This window comes from Mirounga leonina, unplaced genomic scaffold (genome assembly GCF_011800145.1).
Source record: "Mirounga leonina isolate KUSES-001 unplaced genomic scaffold, KU_Mleo_1.0 Mir_366, whole genome shotgun sequence".
Taxonomy (NCBI): Eukaryota; Metazoa; Chordata; class Mammalia; order Carnivora; family Phocidae; genus Mirounga; species Mirounga leonina.
The window spans coordinates 6189269-6206657 of NW_023270709.1; the positions used below are offsets into that span (position 1 = coordinate 6189269).

The 17389-nt window shown below is 44.5% G+C and overlaps 1 long non-coding RNA gene and 1 other non-coding gene across 2 annotated transcripts; both read right to left on the minus strand.

Annotated features, from left to right (window-relative positions):
- Window positions 1–1742: 1742 nt before the first annotated feature.
- LOC118027266 lies at window positions 1743–16976 on the minus strand. Its single transcript, XR_004683784.1, has 3 exons — window positions 16465–16976; window positions 11440–11526; window positions 1743–1854 (listed from the first exon to the last, which is right to left on the minus strand). It is a non-coding gene; the product is annotated as an uncharacterized LOC118027266 (long non-coding RNA).
- Window positions 7453–7590, minus strand: LOC117997548. Its single transcript, XR_004675848.1, has one exon. It is a non-coding gene; the product is annotated as a U4 spliceosomal RNA (small nuclear RNA).
- Window positions 16977–17389: the final 413 nt, after the last annotated feature.

The window sequence follows — 17389 nt, forward strand, 5'->3', positions numbered from 1 at the left end:
GACATTGTTGCTATAAACATCGGGGTGCACGTACCCCTTCGGATCCCTACATTTGTATCTTTGGGGTAAATACCCAGTAGTGCAATTGCTGGATCATGTGGTAGCTCTATTTCCAACTTTTTGAGGAAACTCCATTCTATTTTTGATATATTAAAGTTGAGAAATAATTTGTGGCTAGTTAGTATTTTTCTTTATGTTAGGTTTAAGAGGATGCTGTATGCTGGAGTGTCAGGCCAAACTTGCAATTCTAATTTAAAATGTGCAGTTAAATAGTTGACTTAGATTATGATTTTTACGTTGACATTTTAAGAGAATATAAAATTCATCCTGGGTCCAGATTTTCTTTGTTATCTTTCTAGGAATAATTACTTAAGTGTTTGGGAAGATTTGTTTGTTAATGAGGCAATTAAGGAAGTCAAATGATTATAAGTCCTGTGTAAAAGGTTATTTAGTTTTTGTTAATAGAACCAAGAATTAATCAAAGGCCCCCCTTTTAAAAGTTATTAAATATTACTAGATTCATTGTTTAAAAATAAGATTTTCAGGTTGAATAACATGTACAAATGCCATTGTGTTAAACAACATTTAAAATATTCACCAATTTTGGGTCCCCTGGGTGGAGCAGTTTGTCAAGTATCCAACTCGGGTTTCGGCTCAGGTCATGACCTCAGGGTCCTGAAATCAAGCTCCGCACTCAGCAGGGAGCCTGCTGGAGAGTCTCCTCTCCTCTCCTCTGCCCCCACCCTTGAAATAAATAAATAAATCTTAAAAAGAATTAAAAAATCAAAAAATAGTCACCAATTTTTATTATAAGAGGATTTCTTAAAAAGCACTTTGTTTTCTTCCACTGAAAAAAATCATCTCAACCACTAATGATGGGCACATGCTCACAAGACAGGTAAGAGAGGGTGTAGTTTGGGCTCGGTTAGCCTGTGAAACTAAGCCACGTTTTTTTCACCTGTAAAATGGCATAATAACAATTACGCCATGCAGCCATTTGCAAGGATAGAATGAAATGAAATGGATAAACAAGCCCCTTGCCAAGCACCTACTCATAGCCGACGCCCAGCAAATGGTACTTGATATTGTTCTCTCCTTCGGGAGACCTAGGATAATAGTAAACATAATATTCTTTTCCTGTGTCACTGTTCGCTTGGATTTTATTGGAAATTTATGTTGTAGGGGAAACTTGCAGAGTGACCCTGGTAACGTGTCAGAAATACATCACTGGCTGGCTCGAAGCCCTCCCATGGCTCTACCTCGTCTCCATCGCTCATTTGGCCTCACCAGCCACCGCTCCCCTGCCTCCCTTTCTGGGCTGTTCCTGGGACATGCCTGGCCACCTCTCTGCCTGGAAGCTTCTCCTCCAGAGCTCTGCATGACCCACCCCCTCCCACCTTCGGGCTTCTGTTCCAAAGTCACCTGACCCCCTGTTTAGAAGCATCCCCCACCCCTCCCACCCCTGTATGCCCCTTTCCTCACTTTCTTTTTCTCCCCATTTCATAGGACATGTATTGCCATCACTGGTCTGTGTGTTCACGCCCCACCCCCCTTCCCCGGATATAAACGAAAGCAAGAGATTTTTGTCGATGTGGTTTGCTGCTGTGTTCCTCACATCTAGAACAGTGCCTGGCACCCAGCAATAGCAGAGCAAGTAAAGAAAAGCGGGGGCCAGGATTCAGGCAATATAGGTTTTTATTCCAATTCTGAGGCTCACCTGTCCTGTGACCTTGTACAATTCACTTGGCATTCCGGACTCTTCATTGCCTCCTGTCCGCAGTGGGCACGGCAATCCGCCTGCTGGCCACTTAGTGGGGTTGCTAGAGGATTAATCGAGGTGTGTAGGCACATTTACTGTAAGGGGGCGCAGAAACATGACAGATTATTATCATTAGTTGGTGACATTTGGGAAAACTGCCTACGCGCACACTGTTTTGAATGTTTTCAAACTGGGAATTATTTTCCCTGTAGCATTGGTCTGGAGTAAGATTGCTCAGTCCAGGGCGCCTGGGTGGCTCAGTCGGTTAAGCGACTGCCTTCGGCTCGGGTCATGATCCTGGAGTCCCGGGATCGAGTCCCGCGTCGGGCTCCCTGCTCGGCAGGGAGTCTGCTTCTCCCTCTGACCCTCCCCCCTCTCATGTGCTCTCTCTCATTCTCTCTCTTTCAAATAAATAAATAAAATCTTTAAAAAAAAAAAAAAAGATTGCTCAGTCCAGTATGACATCCACCCCCAGCACCACCACGCATGCCCTGCAGCATGAGGTAAGCAAGGATGGTCCACATTTTCTCAGAACCAGTGAAAACCGGGGTTGACCTGAAGATTCTAGAGCTCTCTCGAGGTCTGAGTAGCATCTTTGGTATTTGTCTCATTGTTCTATGAAATGCCTGGACAAGGTTCTCTCTGGGGGGGTTTGAAAAACTGTATGAAGGGAAGAAACCTGATGATACACGTTCTCTCGGATAGCGAAACAATTCTATCCGTGCACCCCCTTATATCCAAAGGGGGGGGTATAACAGTTTAAGAGGTAGTAAAAGGATTCTCTTCATTGGTTATGCTAAGGTTGTTCAGTCTGCATTTTTAAAAACTCCTCCCATGACGTCCAGAGACCAAGGATCTTTCTATCGTAAATGGACACTCTTGAGCAGGAAAAACAGGCATGTTTCCTGAGACCAGGTCAGTGTGAGAGGTCATGTTGGCAGCACTGGAGAGTAATGAGTGTCCCACCAGCGGAGGCCACAGTATCCAATAAAGCTCGTCTCTCTAACCAGTCACCCTTGTCAGCACCTACAAACACCTGTGCTTAAGCTAACTAAGGGTCCAGGCTCCGTGTGTGATGGAACAGCACTGTGCTTTCAGAAGACAACTTCAGTATCTACGTGGCAACCCGGGTGATGTCCCAGGTTCCCTGGGAAATAAAACATGTGAGTGTCAAAAAAAAGTTATGGAACAGGTGATAAGATGGTGTGGGAAAGCAGACCTGGGAAACATAAGCCCTCATCCTCACTGCTCTGCAGCAATTTAAAAATGCCAAGTTTCTCAGGGAGGGGAATGAAGAAAAGAGGTGAGCGCCATCTTGTGGAGAGACCCGCAGGTGCTCGTGGTCCCCTGCCGGCCCCTAACCTCTCTTCCCAGCCCGAAATTCTGCCAAACTCACCCCCTCTTCACCATCTTCTGACTCAAACGCGTTAGGAACATATATTGGACAACATTGTTTCAACTTTTCCAAAATAATAGTCATTAAAAGCTAATACCTCTAATCTGCCCTGCTAAGGTCTCCCAGAGGCTGTGCGCCGATCCGCTCCCCAGGAAGGTTACTCTATGGCATCTGTCTTCCCCCCAGACGCCTTTCTCCTCAGTTTGTTGGGGTTCCCAGTTGGGAGGAAGGGAGTGACGGTTCTTTTGCTCATGCAGCCCCTCCCCCACTCAGGGTCACACCATTTACGTTCATGCAAGAAACATTTGTTATAAACTAAAGAGCCCACAGGCACTGGGGATGCTCAAATGAATAGGGATAGGCTTTGGCTTTGGGGCACTGTATCAAGGAGTCGGGCCAACGCATCCCCGTGATAAGTGCTGACTGTGCACAAAAAGCAGTGAGTCCAAAGGAGCTGGAGAAAGAAGAGAGGCCATGGATGCTGTCAACACCCCCAGGGTCCCCCTCCCTCAGTGCTCCTCTCCAGACTCCTCAGTGCCATCTGGAGCTGCAGCTTTGGCCACGTGGACAAGCCCGTCCTCTGGGGCCCTCTGCCCTCCCTGGCTAGGCTGGCCTGGGTGTGGACACGTTGCCTTTCCTCTTAGCTCATCCAAGGCAAGGTTGGAATTTTCCCGTAGAAATGTTTACTAGGCAACTAAAGGAAAAAACAAAAGAAAAAAAAAGAAGAAAAAAAATGAAACAGCTTGAGAGAAGGTGCCTTTCACCAATGGCAGGCACCTCAACTTTGGTGCAGACTGGTTTGGGGAGAGCAGCTTCTCAGCACACAAGCCCCTCTGGCTCCTTCACTTCACATGTGTCTCCAGGGCTGCAAGGCCAGGCTGAGGCCGACTGGCTCCCGGGCCTGCTAAAATCTGCAGTATCTTCCAGAACCTGCTTCCTAAACTCTGCTCTTAGATGAGCTCATGGCCCGGGGATACCAACGCACAGAGTTTAAGCAACTTGTCGAAAGTCACACAGCTGGCCATTGGCAGAGCCAGGCTTAGTCCCAGGCTCACGGCTCCAGACCCTGGATTCTTAATCATGATGCTCTCTGTTAACCAGAGTTAAGTAATTTTTTTCCAACCCCCAGGCAACTCTCAAAATCAGTGTTTCCGGGGTACAATTTCCGAGCATCAAGTTCTCAGGGCCCTGGATTCTGTGGTGTTCTACCTCGGGTCATCCACTGCTGCACTAACCCAACACGGAGGACCCTGCCTCCTCACAGAGGACAGGGCATGGGGACAAATGCTCTCTACCGGGCTCCAGGGCCCATCTCATCCAGGTTTCCTGCCCAAGTCTTGTCTGCACATCTTGTAATGTTTCTTGTACAAACTTGCTTACATCACTGATTTTTTAAGAACCTAGTTATTTCGAAGAGGAAGGGCTTGAGTTTTCTTCTTGGCATGCTTCGTGCCATAGCCCACGGGAAGGCCAAGACCCTGTGTCTGATTATTTTCTCTGTGCCCTACTAGAATTATGTATAGTTGCAAAGCCTGTAGGCCTGTAATTACGGCCTTCACACATTCTCGTTATGTATTTTATCTAAAAAGAAAATTCTGATAGCAATTGCCTGCTTCCTGCTTTTTGAAACTTATTAAGCAGTACTTATAAGCCCTAAATGTACACCTTTAGAGTTGTAACACCTTCTATTACAGTTCTCACCCAACTGAAGGAATAAAAGCCAATTTTACCGAGTTAACATGAAAATGATAAAAATTCGTTTTCGCCTCGTTCTGAAACCTTCAGCTGGAAATGGAGTGTGTCAAATTATTTTAGTCAGCTGTGGCTTCCTCCTTCCTTCCAAATATGCCTGCTTAGTTAGGTCTATTGTTTTGTAAAATCACATCTATTTTCTCCGACTATTATTGATGTGAAGCGTGAATATAGCATGCTGCCTGCTGGGCTGGAAATACACCCATAGAGCCAACCCCATACTTCATTTATGATCTATTATTCCCCATTATTCCTGCAGAGTTCCTGATTGCATTCTTATTAATCGTTCTAATTTGCCCTTCATTGTGTCAACTACTTGCCATTCAGCGCCGGGCCTCTGCTCAGCTGGCTTCCAGTGTTTAGTAACTTATGCCTCGATGTGGCCTCTTTGGACGGTGCAGCGCGAGGAAATTCAGACCCTCAGCATCTCTTCTGCTGCCGAAGAGGACGTGGCAGAGGCCTCATGTGCCCGCATCTTAGGTGGCCCGTAGTTAGGTCACTTCTCCTCTAGCCATTACTCATTCCCTCATCCTGCCGCTATTTATCGAACACCTTAGGCAGCTAGGCCTATGCCGGGCGCTTTGATAATAGGCCTGCCCATGCTCCCAGCCTGGTGAGGATAGAGGGCCAGCAAAGCCATTGACCACAGCCCAGGAGCCCATCCTCCTGGGGTGCCCTCAGGCCCCCCGTACTGGTTAGGACACTTTCAGGTATGGGTCACAGAAACCCACTCTCAAGGGATAGGCAGCAGGGAAAACATCATCTCTCTCTTTTTTTTTAAAGATTTTATTTATTTATTTGACAGAGAGAGACAGCGAGAGAGGGAACACAAGCAGGGGGAGTGGGAGAGCGAGAAGCAGGCTTCCTGCCGAGCAGGGAGCCCGATGTGGGGCTCGATCCCAGGACCCTGAGATCATGACCTGAGCTGAAGGCAGATGCTTAATGACTGAGCCACCCAGGCGCCCTGAAAACATCATCTCTTAAAACAAGAAGTCAGGAGACAGGGCTCATGACACAATAGTGTTAGAGGGTCACTGTGACCTGGGTCATTTTCCTCTTCCTGCCCCTCCCCCTCAGCATGCTGGCTTCCTCCTGGGGCTGACTATCCCCATGTGCTCACCGGATGGCTGCAGCACTTTCTAGGGACACTTCTGGTCATGACTCCTTCACAGGAAGAGGAAAGGGGCTTTCTCTTCCTGTTGTCTTTTGCTAAGAGTGAAGAAATCATTCCTGAAAGCCCCCCACCAAATTATCCCTTGGGTCTTCTTGGACAAACTTGCGTCATCCCACACTTGTGTTTAAACCAGTCACTGGCAAGGGACATGGGGTCCCCATGATTATCTCAGACCCATCAGGACCTTGGGGTGGGAAAGGTACCTGTCCTCCCTAAATACGTGGCTGCATGGGAGGGTGGAATACTAAACAAACTTAAGGTTCTGTTAGGAAGCAGAAAGAGAGGTAATGGCTGCCGGGTAGACCACTATGGTCACTTTCTCTCAAACTTGAGGAATGATCAACTTCTTCTTCTAAATGAAAAAAAAAAAAAAAGGATTCCTAAATGGATGTGGACTTTGTTATCTTTATTATAATGTTCTTAGTATAGTCACATAGCTATAAAGCTAAAGCCAATCTATAAGTTCAGTACAAACGTACAAAACCAAGGAAGTTAATTGTCAACATTAATTTAAGATGGCGGGCAAATGACGTCGTTTTACTGAAGCCAATAGCCACTCCCCACCTGAATAAGCTGCTACAGAAGCCTGTGTTGTACAGTAACCCAGTCCTCTCTCCACTGTCCCTTCACCCGCACCACTGTAGAGTTCTGTTCATCCTTGAAACTGATGCCACTTGGCTTACGACTGGCATGAACAAGGTCTACATCGGTCCCTTTCCCGTGAGCCAGTGAGCATGTAATGGAGTGTTACTTGATGCTCACAGGCTACATTTTAAGAAACAGTGGCTTAGAATGCTTTGTACTAACATCCCACCTGTAATCAGAAATTCTGGGAATTGAACAATAGCTAAAATATGGAAAGAGCCCAGATGTCCATCAAGAGATGAATGGATAAAGAAAAGATGTGGTGTATATATATATATATATATATAAAACACGGAATATTACTCAGCCATCAAAAAGAATGAAATCTTGCCATTTGCAATGACGTGGATGGAACTAAAGGGTATTATGCTAAGTGAAATAAATCAGAGAAAGACAAATATCATATGATTTGTCTCATATGTGGAATTTAATAAACAAAACTGATGAACATAGTGGAAGGGAAGGAAAAATAAAGTAAGACAGAAACAGAGAGGAAGAAAAACCATAAGAGACTCTTAACTCTAGGAAAAACTGAGGATTGCTGGAGGGGAGGTGGGTGGGGGGATGGCATAACTGGGTGAGGGGCATTAAGGAGGGCACTTGATGGAATGAGCACTGGGTGTCATATGCAACTGATGAATCACTAAATTCTACCTCTGAAACTAATAATACACTGTATGTTAATTAAATTGAATTTAAATAAAAAATTATAAAAATAAAACAAAATATAAAAGAAAAAAATTCTGGGAGTCAAAATGTTATTAGTGAGGATAGGGAAAGGGTAAAAAGAAGGAAAAATTCAATTAGCAATAATCACGCCTCGGATAAACCTCATTGGCTACGATACTGCCACTGCGCAAAGCTAAAAGAAGGAAAAATTCAGAAGAGAGAATTATGCATTGTAATTAGAAAATATACAAAAAATGTAATGAATTTTTTTCACCAAGCCCCTACAGATAACCCCATATCACCTCAGTTTACCCACATGTGTGCACAGACTATCATTTTCTGCGTGTGCCATGACCTGAAAAAGCTATGTTCTAGAGGCTCCTGTTCATGTGCTTTAGGAGAAAAGATGTTCACAGCAGTGTTATTTATAACAGCAAAAAAGTAGAAACCGTTTGAATGTTAGTTGGTTAAATAGATTGTGGTATATTCATACAATGGACAATTTTATATAGCAGTGAGAATTAACGAACCACAGCTACATCCCCAAAATACAAGTAACATCTACACAACTGCACGGATGGAAGACATCACTAAAATTGTATCTTTAGGGGTGCCTGGATAGGTCAGTCGGTTCAGCATCCGCCTTCAGTTCAGGTCATGATCCTGGAGTCTTGGGCTTGAGCCCCGCATCAGGCTCCCGTTCAGTGGAGAGTCTGCTTCTCCCTCTGACCCTCACCATGCTTGTGCTCTCTCTCTCTTTCTCTGTCAAATAAATAAATAAAATCTTTAAAACAAACAAACAAAAAAAGCTGTATCTCTAAGACTGCCACTTGCTGAAGCTGTAACCTTTTGGGCATCAGTAAGAACAAAAGCAATAATGGACTGAAACACATGTCTATGTTCAAATCTGTCCTTTCAGCAACAAAACTACACCAATTTGCTGGTTATTCCTATACTAGGAGACCAACTTAGTATTTTAAAAACTGATAAGTAACAGGAAAGTATGACGCATTTATCTGGTCTTTCCTGTATTAACTGTAGCTAAGATAATCAAATAGTTGATGAGGAAAAGTTTCTCTCGTGGAAGCATCCCAGCAAGCGAAATGAAGGGAAAAATGATTTAAAAATTAGAAAATCACCATTTTGCAATCTTTAATCACAATCTAGGCATGAATAGCCAGGCATTCGTGGTTCCCAGTTGAGATACACAACACTATCTGAAGTATTCTGGACCCCCCAAAACAACAACAAACAAAAAACACCCCCAAAAGAACTCAAGATCTAACTACTAGAAAGCCCGAGGACAGGGACACAGGCTGAAAGACACCACGTGCATGCAATTAGCAAAATCCAGGTCCTACAGGATGAGTAATTTGGCTTCTTCCACAAATATATTCCAAAGGGGTCAAGAAAAGAAAAGGAGCAAGTACAGATTAGAAAAGATGTAAGAGGCACATCAACTAATTGGAATGATTTGAACTTCTTTGGCTCCTGATTTGAATAAACTATAAAAAAGATATATATATGAGACAGCAAAATTTTTAAATCATTGTGCATTTGATGATATTAAATGATGGATGTTAATTATTTTAGGTGGGATATTGATAGTATAGTTATTTTTTAGAGAGTTTAACTATTTTAGAGAGCCATACTGAAATATGTATGGACAAAATAATGTGATATATGAAATTTGCTTCAAAATAACCCAGAGGGAATGTCTAGATGAAAAAAGATTGGGCATGAGTTGACAACTGTTAGGTTGGCTATTGGATACATGGGGATTTATTATACTATACTATTTTTCTTGTCAATATCTATGAAAATTTTTGGAAATTTTCCATAATAAAATTTATTTCCTAAATTTTGTTATCTCTAGGATAATTAGTGTATATATTCCACTCAGCAAATATTTTATTTAGTGCAAACCTGTACCCAGGATGACGATAAGACTAGTCAACCTCTCTGGGCTCTGTTTCCAATCCTGGGTCAGTGATTCACTGGCTTCTGCTAGAGTAGATGTGGGGAGTGTCCATAAAATAAGCAAATTTCAATTCAACACTCTGTTAAGGATGAAAGAAGAGATTTTTAACCAGTTTGTAGTCAAGAGACAGCAGGTCTGCATGCATGTGAGCAGTGATATTCACCCGCGTCGCATTAACTAGTGGTTTTATACAATACCACTCAAGGGGCATCTCTGTCACTCGAGGATGACACATACCCTTATCATCATAAGCAGGTCATAAGAAGCTCTCCTGATCCAATGGGTCATCTTCCCTGTCATACTCCCCCTTTCAATCTAGTTAATTCTGATAGCAGGCTTGGTTTAGGTTACATTTCATTGCGGATCGACTAGAAAATTATGAGTTCAACTGGGATGCAGGAACACACATCTTATTCCCACGGTATGCATCAATGGTTATTTTCCTGCTCTCCCTGTCTCCTTCAGGGGTCAGCAGACATGAAATGGATGCAGACAACTCACAGGAAGGAGTCAGTGCACAGTGGCAGGGATTTTGTCCAATTACAGTTGTGCCAGTGGCAGACCTATGGGGAATGGCACCTTTGCCGTAAAATGCCGTGCCTGATGCCAAATGATTAATTCTTTCAAGCCCCACATCCGCTTCAGCTTGTTTTATGAGAAAAGGATGTAAATAAGAGCTAAAGTGGTGGCCACAGTAGAAAAGCAGGCAGTGGAAATGCACCACTGCAGAGTTCTGAAAAGTAAAATTAGATAAGAATTCTGTGTCCTTGGGGCACCTGGGTGGCTCAGTCAGTTAAACGGCTGACTCTTGGTTTCGGCTCAGGTCATGATCTCAGAGTCGTGAGATCAAGCTCCTAGTCCGCTTGAGATTCTCTCTCCCTCGCACTCTGCCTCTCCGGCACCAATAGATAAATAAATCTTTTTAAAAAAAGATATTCTGTGTCCTTGAATAAATGTTCTCTCCTCAAGCACTACACTTTCTTATACTGGGTAATTAGTGCTTGGAATGGTGTCCAACCCAGCTGGAAAGCAACAGCCCCCCACTGCTCCCATTTGGAGGGAAGGCTGCCGTACAAGGATCCATTTCCGTACTGGGTCTTGGAGTTATTGGGAGGACCAAATTATGAGGACTTGATAGTACTTTCTCCTCCCCACCCTCATTTATTTCCTCTCTTAAGACACCTCTTCCAAGTATCACGGCACTTTTAACTGCTTCCAAGAGAGTATTTCAAAGATGAGAAGACCCGCATTCCTAGAAGTGGTCCCTTGTTCCCCACCGGACCCTGGCTACGGCCACCCCAGGGTTGTCCTGAACCTATGAGTGGAGAGGAGATTGAGGAAAAACTAGTTTATTGTCATAATGAGACAAATGCATGGAGAGAAACAGAGCAAGGAAGCTCCAGCCCTGGCCACCCTCGGTGCAACGATCACGCGCATGTCCCCTTCCTCCCACAGGCCCTGGGAGTTCACTCGTCCTCAGCCAAAGCCATGGCACCCTCTCATCCTGACTCCTTGAGAATGGTCTCAGCTCAGGTCAGGGCTCTAGGAGGGAACAGGGACTCTCTGATGCAGCCCAGGGGATGCCTCTAGGTTCACGTGGGAGCCACGTGTCGTCTCAGCCCTGATGAAGCCCAAGGAAATCTGGAGCTCAGAGCTGTAATCAAATATATCATAATTTATGCCTTAGATTCCTGAGTTGGGTTATCCTTGTTTCTCTCAACAGGCTGAGTAATTGCTGCGGACCAAGCACCATGCTAGGCAACGTTTGCTCACAGCTGGATCTCTTCCAAAACAGACTTCAGGCTGCCTCGGCCCTGTGGGAAGGCCTCTGCGTCTTCCAGTTACGGCTTTTCAACCTTTTTTTTTTTTTTATAAAGGAGGCCATGGACAACACAGGTGCTTCTTGTGCGAGCTCCTCCTTCAGAAATCAGCTCCCTGATCAGCTGGACAAGGACGCCAGGGTTTTTCCTGTTTTGAATATTCTTTTACTCCCATCTTCAGGCAAGAAAATACAGCCCTCCCTCTGTCCTTGGCAATCAGACAGAAGCAGCGTTGAGACTCACCCACCGCTCGCCTCCAGAAGCAACTGATTACTCTGGGCCTCCGTGTCTTCTAGACAAGTGGAAACTGCCCCAGCCTGTGGAATCAGCCTGAGGAGACAAAAAGCCAGTTTCAGAGATGTGGTTATTGAAAATTTTGCCTCTGTGTCCAACATTTCGATAATTTATTATTTTTTTATTTTTTAAAAGATTTTATTTATTTATTTGACAGAGAGAGAGAGAACATGAGCAGGGCGGAGGAGCAAGGGGAGACCAAGAAGCAGGCTCTGCACTGAGCAGGGAGCCTGATGAGGGGCTCAGTCTCAGGACCCCGGGATCATGACCTGAGCCGAAGGCAGCCAGCTTAACCGACTGAGCCATCCAGGCACCCTCGATAATTTAAGTAATTTCTTATAGGTCATAGAATGCCTATATTTCTCCCCCATGCCCCACCAATGCCTGCAAAACTTACCGCTTTGTCACTTATTTCACACTTAGCACAATATGGGTCAATTTTGTTCTGGATATTTTTTGGTTCCCAAATGATATTATTAAAAGGTGAGGCCAGTTGGCAGCACTGTGGGACGGGATGGTGACAACTTCTGTGGCAGAATTTCACTTAGCATAGAGAATTCCTTTTTGACATACCCTTTCGGGTATCGTTTTGTTGTGAAAAAAAAAAAAAAAAATAGCCCTTGGGGCCCAGCCAAGAAGGATGGCAGAGAGACAACATGAACAAAAGTTTCCGTTTAATAAATGTCTTCAGGGTAGCCCAAGAGTGAAAAGCCAGGAGACCCTAGACCAGGAAAAAAAATTTAAAAGGTAGACAGAGAGGAGTAAAAACACAAAGAAGTGCACAAGGTTCTGCTTTGAAGAAGAACCAGGGAGAAGTTTCAAGAGGGAAAAGAGAGCAGAAGGACTTGTAATAACCAGGATTTTGATTATCAGCAATATATAGTCATTTGGGGGAGGTTTTGTGGGGTAGTCACTAGCCTCCTGTATGACCCGCCCACACATTCCCCATTTCCTCAAACCTTGAGGGGAGATGGATCCTCCAGTGGGGACGCTGCAAGTTCAGGAGGAACAACACAGTGAGACAATCAATAATTTGGAGAGAGAGGGTTCCAGAACAAGAAGGTAGAAGTGACTGGGAGGAATCTTAAAACGCCCCCACTTCCCTGCAAATATGAGAAGGATGCTGGTTTTCCCAGCATTGGTGAAACAGGGGTTTGAGGAACTTTATTTACATTTCAAATGGAGTAATGACCCCAGCAGCTAGACTGGGCCAATCTATGCAGCTGTGGATTGGATGTGCCCTCTCCTGCAGGCCCAGGATCTAACTCAGCAAAATGTGTGCTGAATTAATTTGGGTTACCATGAAGATACTGGTCTTAAATTGGGCAATAAGAACCTGAATACACATCTGTCTGTCCCTTTCCAGGCTGGAGTCTGGCTGATGAACAAGATCTTTTTCATTTGGGACCATAAATAACACATTCAGAAAGATTCCATCAATTTAGCCCTGCGGAAATATTGGTGTCAGAATTAGCAACACTGTGGTCTTTGTATGACGTGAGCCCTTTCAGAGAGAACCCACTAATGCCCTCCCCCGCGGATTTTGTTAATCGCACCTTTACAAAGGGGCCCCTATTTGCTAAGAGAATGACACAAAGGGGTGGTCCTCAAGAACTTTACCACCGATTTCTCTGCATTTTTTCTTTCCCATATAATCACTTTTTAAAGAAATTAAAATAATCATCTGTGGTTTTTTTTCTTGTAAATATGCTATAGTCACAAAACTTGGAACATCAAGGGGAGAAAAGAATCACAACCCTCTCCTGTTGACACAAGCAACTGTGAACATTGTAATTTATTCCTATGAACACTTTGATATATTTCTTTGCAATTCTCCATTGTTTCATTTTCTTCGAAAATTATGAAACCTTTCAAACACACAGAAGATAACATAACAGACATCTATATACTGATCACTAAAAAAACAAATACGTGATCATTTTACGTGTAATTGCAGATATCTCTCTCTTTAAATAGGTAAATCATGACAGATACAGCAAGAGCTCCCACCCTGGGATCATATCGGCGCCCCCCCGACACCCACATGCTGTGGCCACATTGTGCGGCTGGCAGCGGGCCTTGGTCCAAGGTCTGACTTTGTACTTTGTGCAGCATATTGCTTGTATCCATAAACACCTACTGCCGTTTTGAGCGTTTTTGCATGTACATAAAGGATAACCTATCGTTTATCTTTTGGCTCTTTATTTTCCCTTTCAACGTTATACTGGTGAAGCTGGCCCAGACCTAATTCACTCCTTTCCACTGCTGTATTGACTACAGTCTAGCTGATTCATTCCCCTGCTGAGGGAGGTTAGCTTGTTGCCACTTTGTTGCTCTTGGAAACATTTTGCACAGATTCTTTCCTGTGCCTCCTTGCATATAGATGAATTACTGGATCCTACCACATATCCATCTTCATCTTCAGTAGAAAGTGACAGATCCCCCCCCAAAATTTTGCATAATGTGCACTCCCATTTTTACAAGTTCCATCTGCCTTATTTTCGCCAACACTTGGGAATAACAGACATTTATTTTTTCAATTATGATGAGGTTGTGTCTTTTTTTTAATATATTGACCTGTCAGCTTCCTTCTTTTTATTATTATTATTATTTTTTAAGATTTTATTTATTTATTTGACAGAGAGAGACACAGCAAGAGAGGGAACACAAGCAGGGGGAGTGGGAGAGGGAGAAGCAGGCTTCCCACTGAGCAGGGAGTCCGATGCGGGACTTGATCACCGGACCCTGGGACCATGACCTGAGCCGAAGGTCATGCAGACGCTTAATGACTGAGCCACCCAGACGCCCCTGTCAGCTTCCTTCTGTTCAGTTTCCTATTACTTTCCATTGGATTGTTTGTATCGTGGTGGATTATTTGTATGGGTAATGAGGATGAGTTTGGAAGGTTCTAGAAGCATTCAAAACATTCTCTGTTCTTTGTGGGGGTGGTGACTGTGCTGGTACACCAGTGGGAGACCTGTGCTTTCAGTTGTTTTTGTCGGGGGGGGGTCCCCTGCCAATTCCCATTGGTACAAACCATCCCAGAAAGGAGAGAAGCGGTGGAGAGACTGAAAGGGAAAGGAAAGAGAAAGGGAACCAGTCCTCTGTTGGGGGCTCCTGTGCCATTTTTGTCAAAAACTCAACCAAGGTGTGATCTGGGTGAGTGAGGTTCAAGCTGACTTTGGGGAGTTGGAGAAAATGAAGAGGGTTATAAATTAATTCACTGGGAGGCTGGGGAAGTAGAGAGTAGGACCATGAGCAGAAAAGGACTCAGGTAGTCCAAGACACAGGAAAAGCAGACCCGAGACACTCCCCAGGGGGGTTGTCATCGAGTAGCCTCGTGCTCCTTGAGGTCAGGTCCATGCTGGAAGAAGGGGAAGGCTCTTCATTGTTAGCTCCTCCCTTGTACTCATCTCTTTCATTTATAAAACCAATGGACTGAAATCCTGCTCACCTTTCTCCTGTCATTCTCAGGCACTCTTTCTCCTCTCCGTCCTATAGCCACCCTGTTGGCCGAGGGGCTCTCTATGTGCACTTGGGTGGATCAGTGCAGTTGTCTCCTAGACGGCTTGTCCAGTCCGGTCATCCCGCACACTGTCCTAATGAAGCTCACTAAAGCACACTTACTGAATCACATCACAGCTCAAGATGCCCTAGTGCATTCTTTCTCACAGCTGGACCCCCTGGGCTCATCTCTTGCAGCCTATCTCCTTCCTTCTCCTTCGCATGCCTCATTCGTATCCACCTCCAAACCTTTGCTCAACTGTTTCTACAGCCTGGAATATTCTCTCCCCTTGACTTGTTCAATCTTTCACAAGTCTCAAGACCTCTCTTGTCCATGAAACCTTCCCTCACCATTCCAGGCTTCTCCGCTGCTACATTTACTTTGCTCTCTGGCCAGAGGTACAGGTTTTCTCCAGGTTAGCTATTTCTCCTAAATCCAGAGAGACTGAACACTCTACTCTGTGGTGACTACAATTTACTGAACTTTTTATGTACTAGACAGTGTATCTGTTTCCACCTGGATCTCTACCACAAATCCAAGAAGTACATGCTATTACCATATGTTAGGGATTCACATTCTAAGATCTCTGAAATCTGAAGCATCTTAACAATGGATGGCATCTTATAACTGCAGTTACCGCAGTGGAAGTCTGATGTCTTCCGGAGAATACCTGCACTTGCTTCTGTCAGAACCCGGGGCACTACCAAGCAGAGGTTACTTTAAAATGAATCCTAGGCTTGCTGGTGTGAATTCAATCCACCAACTGATCTGAATACTGTTTTGTGGTCCAAACCCTCACGGAAGTTTTATTTTTCTCTCTCCCTCATGTCCCCAGATGGAGGCAGGCTTGTTTCCTCAGTGACTTTTCTGCGTGGCAGAGTTATTTCTCTTTACTCTTACATAGAGAATGACTTTGATGTCCCAGTTTTACGGGAGGTCTCCTGTTAGACAATCCATCTCTGGCATTTTCTATTTCTTAGTTGTGTATAAAACAATGCTATAGGGATGCCTGGATGGTTCAGTTGGTTAAGCATCTGCCTTTGGCTCAGGTCATGATCCCAGGGTCCTGGGATGGAGCCCCACATGGGGCTCCTTGCTCATCAGAGAGCCTGCTCCTCCCTCTGCCTGCTGCTCCCCCTGCTTGTGCACTCTCTCTTTGATAAATAAATAAAATATTTTTAAAAAACAATGCTATATAAAATAATGGCTTGCACCTTATCTCCATGATACAGTAATCCCATTCACATATTTAAAAAATGAAGGAATTAGTTCAGAGCCTGTGGACAGAGATGTGTGAATGAAAAGTACAAGAGGCATTTAGAAATGCCTGTTGGTTAATTCACTGGTTGATTGCTTCTGACCCTACATCTCTTGGAATTAGATTCTCCATCGAGCCACTTTACTCTGAATCCAAATCTCAGGTGAGCAGCCTTTCAATGAGGTACACATAGCTTGATATGTAAACTCACCTAAGCAAACAACTGATATTTAATCTGTCATCATTCCAATCACCGAACCAGGGATTAAGAGAGAGCAGAAGTTGGGACTGTCCTGGGAGCACATCTCAGAGCAGAGCAGGGACTGGGTAGCTCTTCACCTTCCACCTCGAGCTCCGCTCAGCTCACAAGGTCAGAGGCCCTCAGATCTCTCATCCACACTCAACGCTGGTTGTAAAAGTCCTTTGCGCTGGGTATTCTTTGAGGGTTCTTTCAGAGAAAACCACAAATTTGAGTCCTCTTCAGCAATTCCGCACTCGACATACGTGAGTCCCACAGAGATTCTGTTGCATGAGTACATTTCAGTCAATCTGAAAACTAAGCAAAATCAATGTACAGTAACAGAGGTCATTTGAGGGTTACTCTTGTGGGAGTGGAGTGACTGGAAGGGACACAGAGGCGGTTTCTGGGATGCTGCTCATATTCTGTTTCCTCATCTGAGTGCTTGCTACACTCGTCTGCTTGCTTTGTGAACATTCTTTGAACTGAACCCTCAGGGCATGTGTGGTTTTCTGTATGCACGTTACGCTTAATTAAGAAAGCTTAATTTTTAAAAAAATAGAAAATCGAAAACACCCTGAAAACTTGGCTGAGGTGTTTAGAGAGTACTCCTAAGAGAAAAAAGACTCATAAAGGGAGGAAGAGAATGGGGAAGATAGAGGAGGAGGTGATTTGAATCCTACGGCTGGTGGGGCTGCTGGGAGTCAGATGGCTGGAGGGGGCCCCCAGACAGAGCCCCACCGCGACTTTCTTACTTTAAAACAGTGTCCACACTCCAGTGAACCGCAGCTATGAGAGCAGAGTTCTTAAGACACTTCTAAGATGCTCTTCTAGCAGACACTCAGTGGGAAACTAGGCTGGCCACATCCAAAAACAACTCCTGGTGGCTTCTCTCCTG